The sequence below is a fragment of the Peromyscus eremicus genome, chromosome 14 (genome assembly GCF_949786415.1).
Source record: "Peromyscus eremicus chromosome 14, PerEre_H2_v1, whole genome shotgun sequence".
NCBI lineage: Eukaryota > Metazoa > Chordata > Mammalia > Rodentia > Cricetidae > Peromyscus > Peromyscus eremicus.
In genome coordinates this window covers 7,318,288-7,330,350 of record NC_081430.1, presented here as the reverse complement: position 1 = coordinate 7,330,350, position 12,063 = coordinate 7,318,288, and positions in this window count along the sequence as shown.

Below are 12,063 nucleotides of genomic sequence, written 5' to 3'. Positions count from 1 at the left end.
AGAGCACTGACTGTTCTTCCAGAAGACTCAAGTTAAAATCCCAGCATCCCCATAGCGGCTCACAACCTTCTGTAACTCCAGCAGGGGATCTAACTCCCTTTTCTAGCTCCAGGGTGCACTGCACGCATTTGACACACAGACATACATGCAGCAAATCACCAATACTCATAAAAAAAAATAAATAAATACACCTCTTTATAAAAAGAAGTTTTGCACTCGTGCGTCCCTGAAGAAGCCAGCCAGGCAGAAACAACCCCCTGCTCATGCGCTTGTGGAAGCCATGGGCCTCATCTCGAGGGAACTGGCTATGAGGGGAGTGGGAGTGATGGAGGAGCAAAGCGGTATGAGTGCTGCGGAGAGAGGACAGTGGTGACAGGTATGAGAGAGGACTGAGGTCAAAAATGGATCATGTCATTTCCCAGTGGAGTCTATGGGATGGTGTGCAGCAGCCCCGAGCTTAAGTAGACACAGACTCAGCTTTCGAACCAGCTGCCTGGGAACAGGATCACCCTAGCTCTAGGCAATAAAGGAGGCTGGGATGAGGAATGGTCCACTTTCCAGACCGTACCTCCTTGAAGAATCACCATGTCCCTTGATGCTACTGGGGGAGTCATGAATGGTTCAGTGGCTCTGATGTGGCCAGGGTCCAGGTTGAAGTCTGAGGACCATGTTATTATCTAAGGACATTGGGATGTTCATGGTCTGTGCAGTGGCCTGAATCCACATTGATGTCCATTGGCCATGCTACCCGCCAAGGACCATACTGATGTGAGTGGCCTGTGCTGCTACCTGAGACCATGGTGATATCCAATCCGGGCTGCCACTGACCACTATGTCTGGGTCCGAGGTCGTGCTATAGCTGCGGTCTGAGTTGATGTCCAATGGCCGGTGTTACCACTAAAGGCCAAGTGGAGGTCCCTGGGCTGTGCTGCTGCCTAAAGCCAGGTTGATGTTCCGGTGCCCTGCTGTTGCAGAAGGCCATACTGATCTGAGTAGCCTGCGGTGCTACCTAAGGCCATGGTGATGTTAGGGTCCATGTTGTCACAGAGGGCCATATATGGATCAGTGGTCTTACTGTGATCAAGTCTGTGTTGATGTTAGTGGCCCGTGTTGCCACCTAATGCTGAGCAGATGTCAGTGGTCTATGCTGGGGCCTGAAGCCACGTTGATGTCCATGACCCCAGAGGTGTCAGATAACCTTGTCTTGGTCACTGTACTGCAACCAGGAGCCCTGTTCATGGTCTGTGCTGACATCAGAAACCAAATGGAAGCCTATGACCCATGCTTCCTCCGACCATAAAAAGCAAATAAGCTACTTTGACCATGATATGGATGACTGCAGATGCACAGTTCAGTAAAGGGGACATGGAGCACCTCTGTAGCAACCCCTACCTCCACCCCAATCCCCCGCCACATACGCACAAGTAGTAACAGCGTAAACAGGAAGAAGAGAACTCAAAACTGTGAAAGAATGCTAAAGTGTCCCTCTCCACAATAGATGCTTCCAGCAGGGCTGCAGGTGGAGAAGGACTCAGTTCTGTTTAAGGGGCAGGCCACTAAAAGTTTAACCATGCTCCACTGACTATAGAGATAACAGAAATGGGACCTTTTTCTGGGGAGATATCACAAGGGGAGGTATAAAGTGTAGAACTAGGAAGCAAATTTGATAGGGATGTATAATGGGAAATCCCAAAAGAACCAATAAAAATATTATGCTGGAGAAAATAAATAAATGGTCAAAGGAACAAAAGAGGTAAAAGAAGTATTGTAAGTATACTCTTTTAACTTGAATTAAATTAGCTTTGACATTTACTTCTGTACGGTAAGCCAGTAGATGATCACCTCAGTGGTGCCTGGGCATCCCTTGGAGCTGATGTAAAACACTAATTGCTAAAAGGAGGCCTGATGGCTGATTGCCTGCAGGAACCTTGGCACTGCTCTTTCTTTGGATTTTCAAAAACGGTGGCAAAAATAGGAACTTATTTCAGAGTGAAAATCTAAAAACTAATAGGACCGATTGCTCTGTGTATCTCATGGTAATCACAGAAAAGCCCCATAGTTCTCTGCTTCTTAGAGCTCTGTCTCTGCTTCTCTGTCTCTCTGTTTCTCTCTCTTTGTCTCTGTCTCTGTCTCTCTCTCTCTCTCTCTCTCTCTCTCTCTCTCTCTCTCTCTCTTTCCTTCATAAGTTCTTAACATCATGTTATTAGGGATTTTAGGAAGAGGTTACATTGTACAGATATATTACAACATGATGAGTTTTCTTCTTGGTGAGTTCAAAGCCAATAAGCATGACCAGAGGATAAAAGAATAGAGAAAAATCCTTACCCTTAGCATGTAAGGAGACCCAGAAGTGTTGCTCCGAAAGTAGTATTCTCCTTGAGCAAGGGGACAAGAGGATTTGAGTGACAGAAATCATATTTACATAGGAAAGCACTTTGAGGCAGGAAAACAGATGAGGCCACATTTCCAGGTCAAAGTCATGAAGCATATGTTTGAACGGTAAAAATGGTAGACACACAGGGCAGTGGTAGTGCACGCCTTTAATCACAGCACTTGGGAGGCAGAGGCAGAGGCAGGTGGATTTTTGTGAGTTCAAGGCCAGCCTGTTTTACAGAGTGAGTTCCAGGACAGCCAGGGCTACACAGAGAAACATGTCTCAAAAAATGAAAACAAAACAAAACAAAACAAAAAAACACCAAAAAGGTAGACACTACTGGGCATGCTCTATTTCTTTTATCAAAATTTTAAGAATTATGCCAACAGACTTTAATAATTATCAATTGAAATGTATAAGACACTTGGTCTTGTCCTCTCAAAGGAATGCATTTAACACATATGATTTTTCTCCTCCAAACGCCTTTTGTTTCCTAGGAACTCAAACTAAAGTTGACCTTACCCATCTCTGTACCAATTTTCTATTCTACCACCTATCACTTCTTTCTCTTGTGTTTTCTGCTTTGATGACCACACTGATGAGCTAACTCTTCAAAAATGGTAAAGCTGGTATTTATTGATACTAAAAGTTTCAGAAATAATTGTTTGTAAGGATTGAATTCTGCATCCATCTTGGATGGTCATGGTTCACAGCTGATGCTGTGCCAACTTAAGGTGATCCATCTAAACAATTTGTACTTTTTCCCTGTTGTAAGCAAGACTAGGTTCCTACTATTCAGCTTAGCATTTCTGATATGCTAAAGTATGTTCTCTGACTGTATTCCTTTCTCACATTGTTCTCACAAAACAAAACAAAATCATCCAATCTATCTAGTCCACTCCACATGATGCTCCATCTACCATAGTATCTATGTTTCCAGGGAAATTATTTTCCAGAAATATGGTAGCTCTTTCATTTGGCATCTGGGAAAAGTCTGAATAGTCTCTAAATCCAGGCCAAGAATAATTTCTCTTAAATGTGGTTCACAGCTATTGTTTAGTGACAGTGGTGTTTCTTATCCCCAAACTCCCAGCTTTACTTTCCTGTACATAGTTTACTTGATCATATAACTATTTCAGACCTCTTATGTTTGCAGTCATTCATAAAACTAATGAAGATCTTCCTCTATGTGTTCCCAATGGGTCTGTAAGCTTTGTGTCTGATGTGGTGCCTCTCTGTATCCCACATGAGCTCTGAAAGCCTGTGAACTGCCTCCACTTGACTTTAGGTGGTGAGTGCACATCAGCCCCTCAGGAAGATGGTATCAGACATCACAGAGAAGAAAATACTTCCAGTGTGAATTCACATAGGATAAGTTCTCCCCTTCTATGTAATCACAGCCATTAGCTTCTTTTAAAAGATTCACATATTAATATTTTAAATATGTTCCACTAACATATATATATATACATATGTCTACAAGTATACATGTACATACATACATATTTAAAAGTAGCTCCTATTAAAATAAAATGACCAGACTATGATCAAAAAGAGACCCTAGGCTCTTCTCAGACAGTAAAAGTGGTACTTAATCAACAGAGAGAATGTATTGCTTTAACATTCAACAGAGAGGATGGAGTGCCTCCAGAGGGAGGAATAATCTCCCCAGTAACTGAAATTCTATCATCAACAATTGAAAATCAACCTAATTTTAAGAACATGTTTTATGTTCTTAAATATCACTGAAGCATTAAAATGCCAAGAACCAAGTTCTTCCCTCTAGAATGGCACTACCACAGATTTCTGCTCCAGAATCATTCCTGTGGCTGTGTCTGGCAGCCACACATGAAAGGGAAGGTTCTGTGCAGCTGGCAGCTGGTGCAGCCTTTAACCCTGCTGTTTTAAAATGTCATAAAATAAGCAGAATTTAACCTTTTCAGATCATGTGGTCAGTGGCTGTGATTTCCACAGAAAATAGCATCAAAGAAGACGACAGCCTTGCTGATGCTTGTATACACACCTGGAGCATCTGTGTATTTTGAAACAGGAAGCAAAACCCTCAAGGTATGGGACACATTCTTGGAATGAAATACTGAGCAGGTATGGAGACTGGCCTGTTAAATTTCACTGGTAATGGGATGTGCTCAGGATGATATAGTTAAGAGACAACGTCATCTGATGAAAAGTCATTACCAATATGACTCTGTAAGAATGAGCTGAACAAGGACAATGACAAAAAACATATTAAAGTGGACAGGGAAAGACCAGGAGCCCTCAACCCTGCATGGAGAACTATAGGCAACAAAGGAATGCTGAGAGCAGGAGACATTGTCTTCCTCAGGGAAGAGCACACCAATTGACTTTCCAATACCAAACAGTCATCTCAGTTCCATAATGACCCCTGAGCCTTAGGTGTAAGAGTGGTGTTGCAGAATCTATCAGTTGGGACAGGACTCCACAGCTTTGCATTCTGACCAGTGGTGGTTTCCCATAATTGTCGAGATGATTAGTTTATTCAAAAGACATATTCAGCCACAATATAAGATGGTTTTTTTCACAGTGGGTTGAACATTTAATAATGTCAACCTAATCTTCATGAGTGACAGTCCCTTACTGTCATTGACGAGTGAGCACCATACAGCAAGGACAATGCAAAGTATCCGCAGAGGGACAAACATGGTGCACAAGCTGGTTCAGGATGGAGCTGGGAGATACCTGTTGACCAGGTCATTCTATCATCATGATTGATTGGTCAGTGCTTATTCAGCACACATCATGTGGTCACTCTGATGGACTTGGACATATGAATTAAATATGTTCACATATTACTTCTGTAATCTTCTAATAATCTTACTTTCATAGATCAAATGCATATTATTTCCCCAGATGTCCTTGGTCCCAAAGCTCCTTCTTTTTTTAATGCTGGTATGTTGGGTATCCAAGGGGTTCTTTGGATGCCAAAAATTTTGTTCTGAGATCTACTTATTGGAGGATTTTTCCTTGATCAGAAAAGTAATGATTGAGCATTTATCAGATAATGTCAACATAGCATACCAGTCATTTGCTGACATCTCTTTAGTCCATCTGTAAGCAAACATCTGATAGTTAGCTCAGTATATTTTACCTGTGCTGGTTGGCATTTCATTCTTAAACCTCTCTCTTATATTTCCCTTTTATCCATTTATATCTTTAGATGATATTTTCCTCAATTTTGTTTACAGTCTTTTCTCCTCTAATATAGTTTTTCTTTCTGGACCATTTCACCCACTCCCACCAGTGTAAATAGCAACAAAAGGGTATGATAGCCAATGATAGACACAGATTCCTAGCTTTCATCCTGGAAATCATTCCTACAAACTTTACTAGGAATAGAATGCCATTTGAAGTGGCAAAAGAGCAGCTAAATTTCACCTGAAGTAACAACAAAAACACGTACTTCTGTACTGTAAATCTTTATACATTTTAATACATTTTTATGAAAGTAGGGTGCACAGCAATGCCCGTGTTAAATTGTCTTTTATAAAGTGTGAGCAATATGTTACTTCTGAAAATCTATAAAATTCAGAAAAATTCCAGAAATTGACCCAGCTATCTTTTGAGTTTGCCAGAACTCAGCACCATGCCTCTGCTTTCCCATCTAGCTACCACATTCTCACTTTCTCAAGGACATTAAGAGCTTCGGCCGTGTTAGACGAGACGCTTACAAACACGTTACTGTCTACTCCTGTGCTGCTGGACAAATCCTCATATGCTGCTGCTACAATACTTACACATCTTTATAATGCACAGCTAATTAGTGCCACTTGATACTTCCGGATTCAGTAATAATTGTTGAAAAGTCATTCAGAAGGATTTACAGGAATGCCCTCCGGTACCATATGAGAAGTTCCACGAACATAGGGACTACAGAATAACTCAACACTGTGAATACTTGATAAATATTTATTAGATAATCTTCATCTTTTCTAAGCCCACTCCAATGTCTCCTCTTGCATCTCTCCTTTCTGTTAATTTTATTCAGAGGTATCTGGACACTCAAACAAGGATCTTCCCGCTTCTCTTTCCCTTTAATTTTCCTGTCACTCGTACATTCGCCATGTCTAATCGTACCCTTCTGCCAGTCTTCTCAATCCATCGTCCCCTCCCCTCCCTCTGCGCCAATACCACGTGCCTTGACTATCCTTCACACTACTTATACTTTTTAAATATTGTCCCATTCTCTACCTACAGATGTGTTAGTAAGTCGCTCCATTAATTAACTAATGGTGAAAATGAGAAATTCATCTCAACATAATAAACTGATGGTATTAGTCTAAAATCTAAAAACCATTACTAAAAATATAGTTAGTTAGCCCGCTTAAAACATCTATTCTATCAGAAGCCAAAAAGAGTGCAGTTTAGGGTAGACTATCAAATTTAACTAGCACAAGTGGTATATAACAGTATCAATTTTCAGCCATAATAAAGCACAAAATACACAAAAATGACAAGGGATAAATCAGAATTTCAATAGAAAAGTTATAATTATTGTAAGTTATAATGAATTGGAATAAGATAATGAAGTGAAAAATACACTATCTTTCTCTACTAATAATAACCATATATAAAATAGATGTTTTATTTAAACAGTCAATTAAAAATATAGCATAAGTACAAATCGGTATTTAAAAAAATAGCCAGTGCTTACAAGAAAATGACTCTAACATATTACAGACAGAAAAGCAATCTCAGGAAGATACGTAATAAGTTTCCAGAGAGTATTTTTAATAAAACTTTTAAAGTATCAATTCTTCCTAAGTTAATATGAATATTCAATGCATTACTAAGAAAAGAATTAAGGAATATAAGCAATAAATATATGTAAATATATATCCATACAGCCTAAAAAAATGACAGCTACCTCCTCCAAACCTGTTTTACTATATAGATGAGGTGGTCATAAATGTTCAACACTGATACAGAAATAAGTATGTCAGAAACACAAATAGAGAACCTGAAAATAGAGAGACGCACACATAGAAAACAAATATGTGTGACAGCTGGCATCTCTACAGAGTCATCGAGGGGTGCTGTACCAATGAGCTTGCATTTGTAAAAATGTCAAATAAAGCAAACTTGGAAAATAACCTTGTGTAGCGACCTTCCCTCCACCAAAATAAATCCAAACTCAACCTCAAAGCATTGAAAATGTGAAAAACAAAACAGCCTGCTCTAAGCATCTTGTGTTGGAAAGAGGCAAAGTTTCTTAAGACAAAAATGTGGTCAACAATTGCAACAGTGCAAAAGGCAAGTCCTATTAATAATAATGTAATCAAAGAGAAGTGGAAAAGAAAATGTGACAAATTTCCTGAACTGGCATTTATCACCAATAAGGTATTCAATCCTTCTTCCCATCCATAATTTGAACACTATTGAACAAGTAAAGCATAATTTCCTTGGAGGAAACTTAGCTTCTCCAACATGTTATAATATTAAACTAGAAATTTTTGAGGATGAAATCTTAAAAGATATTGAACCATGTCTTTGGAATAGTTTATTTTACTTGGATTTTGTCCGTAATCAAAATATCTAATCATTAATTTGTGAGTTAAAGGAAAATATTAAGAGTTGAAAATTCCTAGTTTGGTAATGTAAATTACAGCTATAAGAAATCTAATTAAACTCAGTGAATCATAAAAATAAAGTAAAAAGTAAAATTTAAAAATAAAATAAAATTAAGTTAATCACAAACTAGTACATTCAAGGGTAGGAAATTTGTTATAAGCTTAATTTAGACTGACTTGTAAATGGGCTGTGAGTTGTGTTTAATGTAATCCCCTTAAATATATGTTTACTTAAAACCTTAATAATAGTATTTATTTTTTTCATTCTTTAATTTAGAAGTATTTATGTATCTCTCATTTCATACAAAGTCACAAGAAAACAAAAAGTCTAAATCTCAAAACCTTTCAAACTTGAGTTGATAAAGAATACAATATACAAGCACATGCATTTGAAGTTCTGTGCTATGAAGTCAGAGATTTCAAAGTAAGGTCTGAATTACCATTGCTTTCTCACTTATTTAATTGAATATATAGCTTTGCATGTATGCAATCTATACACATACAGCAGCATACCAGTACGTGTATGCTTATGCATAACACAGTGATACATGTATGTAGCATGCACATATGCTCTTATCACTGCATTTCCTGGACTCTAGACTCAGAATACCACCTCTCAAGCTCTGGCACTCTCCCCTAGCAGCTTAAAGGCAAGGGTGCTCTATTCTTTAATAAGTCTGCTTTTTAATTTTGAATCATTTCCTCTAGATTTCCATGGCAAAATGTATTTTTAATATTTATATTAAAAATACCAAATGGCCTTATTAGCTTTAAGCTATAAATACCACAAAACAGATTTGGAAGTTGGAACAGACCCAAGGTAAGTGGTTGGTAATGGTGATAGGAAAGCATAGGTACCCACACAGTAAAGCCACCACACAATATGAGGAAAACCATTAAATGACCTGGAAAGGCATCAAGATGGCTGAGCCCTTTGTAGTTCCAACACAAAGACGGAGCCTTATTTCTAAATATTCTCCCTGGTGGGGAATTACAGCTGGAAAACAATCCCAGATGTATTCATTTGTGTGACCATTTGCTTCTTGTAGCATATAGGAATGGAAAAATTATTGAAGCCTTCAGTTCTGGACTTGTATTTTTTTTAATGTCAGGCTTTGAAAAATGGCACCATTTTTCTTTAAAACCGTTCATTTACCTGGAATGTTGGCCAACAGGCCTATAATATGGACTTGGTTTTTGTTAAGACTGAAAAAATGCCCAATAGCAAGAAAGGAATGGGCAATTTTAGTGGATAAAACTAAATATGAACTCAAACTCAACTGAGCAAATTGTCTAAGAAGAGGAAAAAACAATGTTTTTATGATGCTAAGTTCACCAAAAAATTCTAGATCCTCTTAAAAAAGCATAAATTTAGAGTAAAAAATAAATCAGAAAGATTAAAGTTACTGAAAATGGACCACTTAAAGTGACATTTAAGGCAGTGGCCACCTTTGTACAGGGAAGCAATGTTTCTAGATGCTAAGACAAGCCCTCCCAAACTGAAATCAGTTTGCACATGAATCAGTTTGAAGATATACATAAATTAAAGGGAGTCATGCATCCCTATCAATCGGCAAATGAATTTAAATTCACATTTTAAGGGCTTGGTTATTTATATAATTTTTAAGTTCATAAAAGTTTGCTGATACAATATATGTTTTCACATCTAGAAATCATTGGCTAAGTATTGATTCCCCTTCTACCTTTGATTATACACTAATATTTAAATGCAAGTTGCCTGATAAATGTCAATAGAGAACATGGGAGTAAGGAGAAGAAGATTATAATCAGGTACCATTTTCATTACTTGATTATATATATATACATATATATATACATATATTTGTATATATGCTTTAAAGGATCAGAAACTTAAATACAGTAAAGTTGTAAAATGTTGTAGGCCTTTTAACTGCAAAATGAATGCTGATGTCTGTTGTTGTTTTAGAACTTGTTAAGAACATGAGAGGGTTTATTTGAATCCTCCCTCCATTTTGTAGGTTATTAGTTAAGCACTACAGTTTTCAAGGAACAGTTGTTGGCCAGGATGTCAACAGAACAAGGATGAAACCTCAGCACACACTTCTTCCAGAGACACAACTGGAGTCCTAGTCCTGATGACTTTAGGAAGACAATTTGAGGTAAAAGTCCAGTTCGAGTCTTTCCTGAGTAATTACATCAAGCCCTACCCAACTCATGGAAAGATTGTTTGCCCTGCGCATGTGGAAGAGATATCCTGGACCATGGAGGTAGAAGGTCTTTTTGACTCAAGTGATCATTTGCTTGGAGACAGATGATTAGCCACGTGATTATGACACCAGAGAAACGCATTGAATTAATTTCAAACAAAACTAAGGAACTCCATCTAAACTATGTAAAACTCCCCTCACTATGACTTACTGCCTTCTTCAGACCATTGAAGTTGCAAATAAAATTTATGAGGAAGAACAATAAATTAGAATTGGATAAAGGCACAATTTTCAGCCTCAAGTTGCTTGTACAGTTCCATTTTAACACATAAAATCCAGAGCATAATACTAACAAGTTAATCAAATCAGCCCAGTGCTGACATGAAATAACAGTTTTTAAAAGTTGGTTAGTTTAATCAGTTAACCTCGTTGACAACTTAAAATTTCAAAAACCTACATTACTTATATTCAATGAACATTAAAAATATAGAAAAGTTCATAAATATGTGTAACACAAGTTCATTGGCCTTGGAATACATTTGAGGAAGGGATAGAGAAGTTGCTTTTAAAGCTAAAACTATAAAATTACCACATAATAAAAGCCTGTGCTTTGAACACTAATTGCCCATTTATTAAGCGGGGAAGCTCCTTTTGAAGGATGGGGAAGTGCAGTATATGAACTTCTTTTGTTTTTGCAGGGATGAGTTTTAGCTATTTGCGCTTCTCCTGCCCCTTTACCTTCCCTCCTGATCTTCATTTTACTAATATGCATTAGTATCAATGCAGCCTTACATCTCTGAAGATTCCTACAGCGTTTTAATTGAGAGTAAATTGCCTTCCATAAATAGGGCCTCCTACTGGCTTGCAAGGCTGGCCACCCTAGTGGCTGGGCACAATTGCTTGTTTGAAGAGTTTAAAGCAAGGCATGATAGCCCACTTTGTCAGCTGCCTAGAGGGAACTTGTCAAAGCCGGGACCCCGCTGCTTTATTCCTATAACTGTGTTTTAGAAACACCTCACAAGTGGAATTGTGGTTGCCTCATCCAGAAAATGTGGAAAGGATTAATGTGGCATGTAAAACAAATCACTCCTGAGCTCAGCTGAGAAAGTGGGTATTAAAAGCACTCCCGTCAAAAGAGCTTCAGTGAGAGAGTCATGGTGATATACAGTCAGCATATGTCGGGCTGGTAATGCTGCAGGGTGTTTGGAAATGGTAATGGTCCATGGGTGTAAAGTCTTTCAAGACCTCTTAAAGGCACATGTGTTTCTTGAGCGTGTTCTCCAAACAAGGACCTGTTATGGGTTAGATTCACTGAAGCTTTTAAACTTTATTGATTGGCTTGTGGGATTCCAGGTTCACTTACTGCTTTACAAAAAAAAAAAAAGTCTGTTGATAAACATGGTCAAGAATCTAACTTTAATCTTAACCTTATGAATCAATAAACATTGTGAAATTTTGCCTCCTCATCGATTACAGTACACACTAGTTATTCCTATTATGGAAGTGTTTGCTAGTTTTCTAAGTTAATAGCCAATATATCTCTGTTGTACTCTAAACCCAGGTGCTTTGTAGATTTATTTTGAAGAGGAAGAAAAGGGAGAGACCTGAGGATTTCTTGCTATTTGAAATATGAACCACAGCCTTAATAAAAACTTGTGGGTTTCAAGTGGAGAGAGAGAGAAAAAATAAACCTGCTAAGTGTAATTTCACAAACTGAAACGAATTTCCTTGGTATTTCAGCTTTAAAAAGGAATTCATTCAGATCTTCCATTATAATGCAAATATTTCATTATAGCCGAGCTGAAGGGACTCTCAAAGAGGAAACCGGCTAGTTTTGTACACAGAAACACAGTGTTTGTATGGACTCTCCCTTGGGGCCCGTGGACTCTGTTTA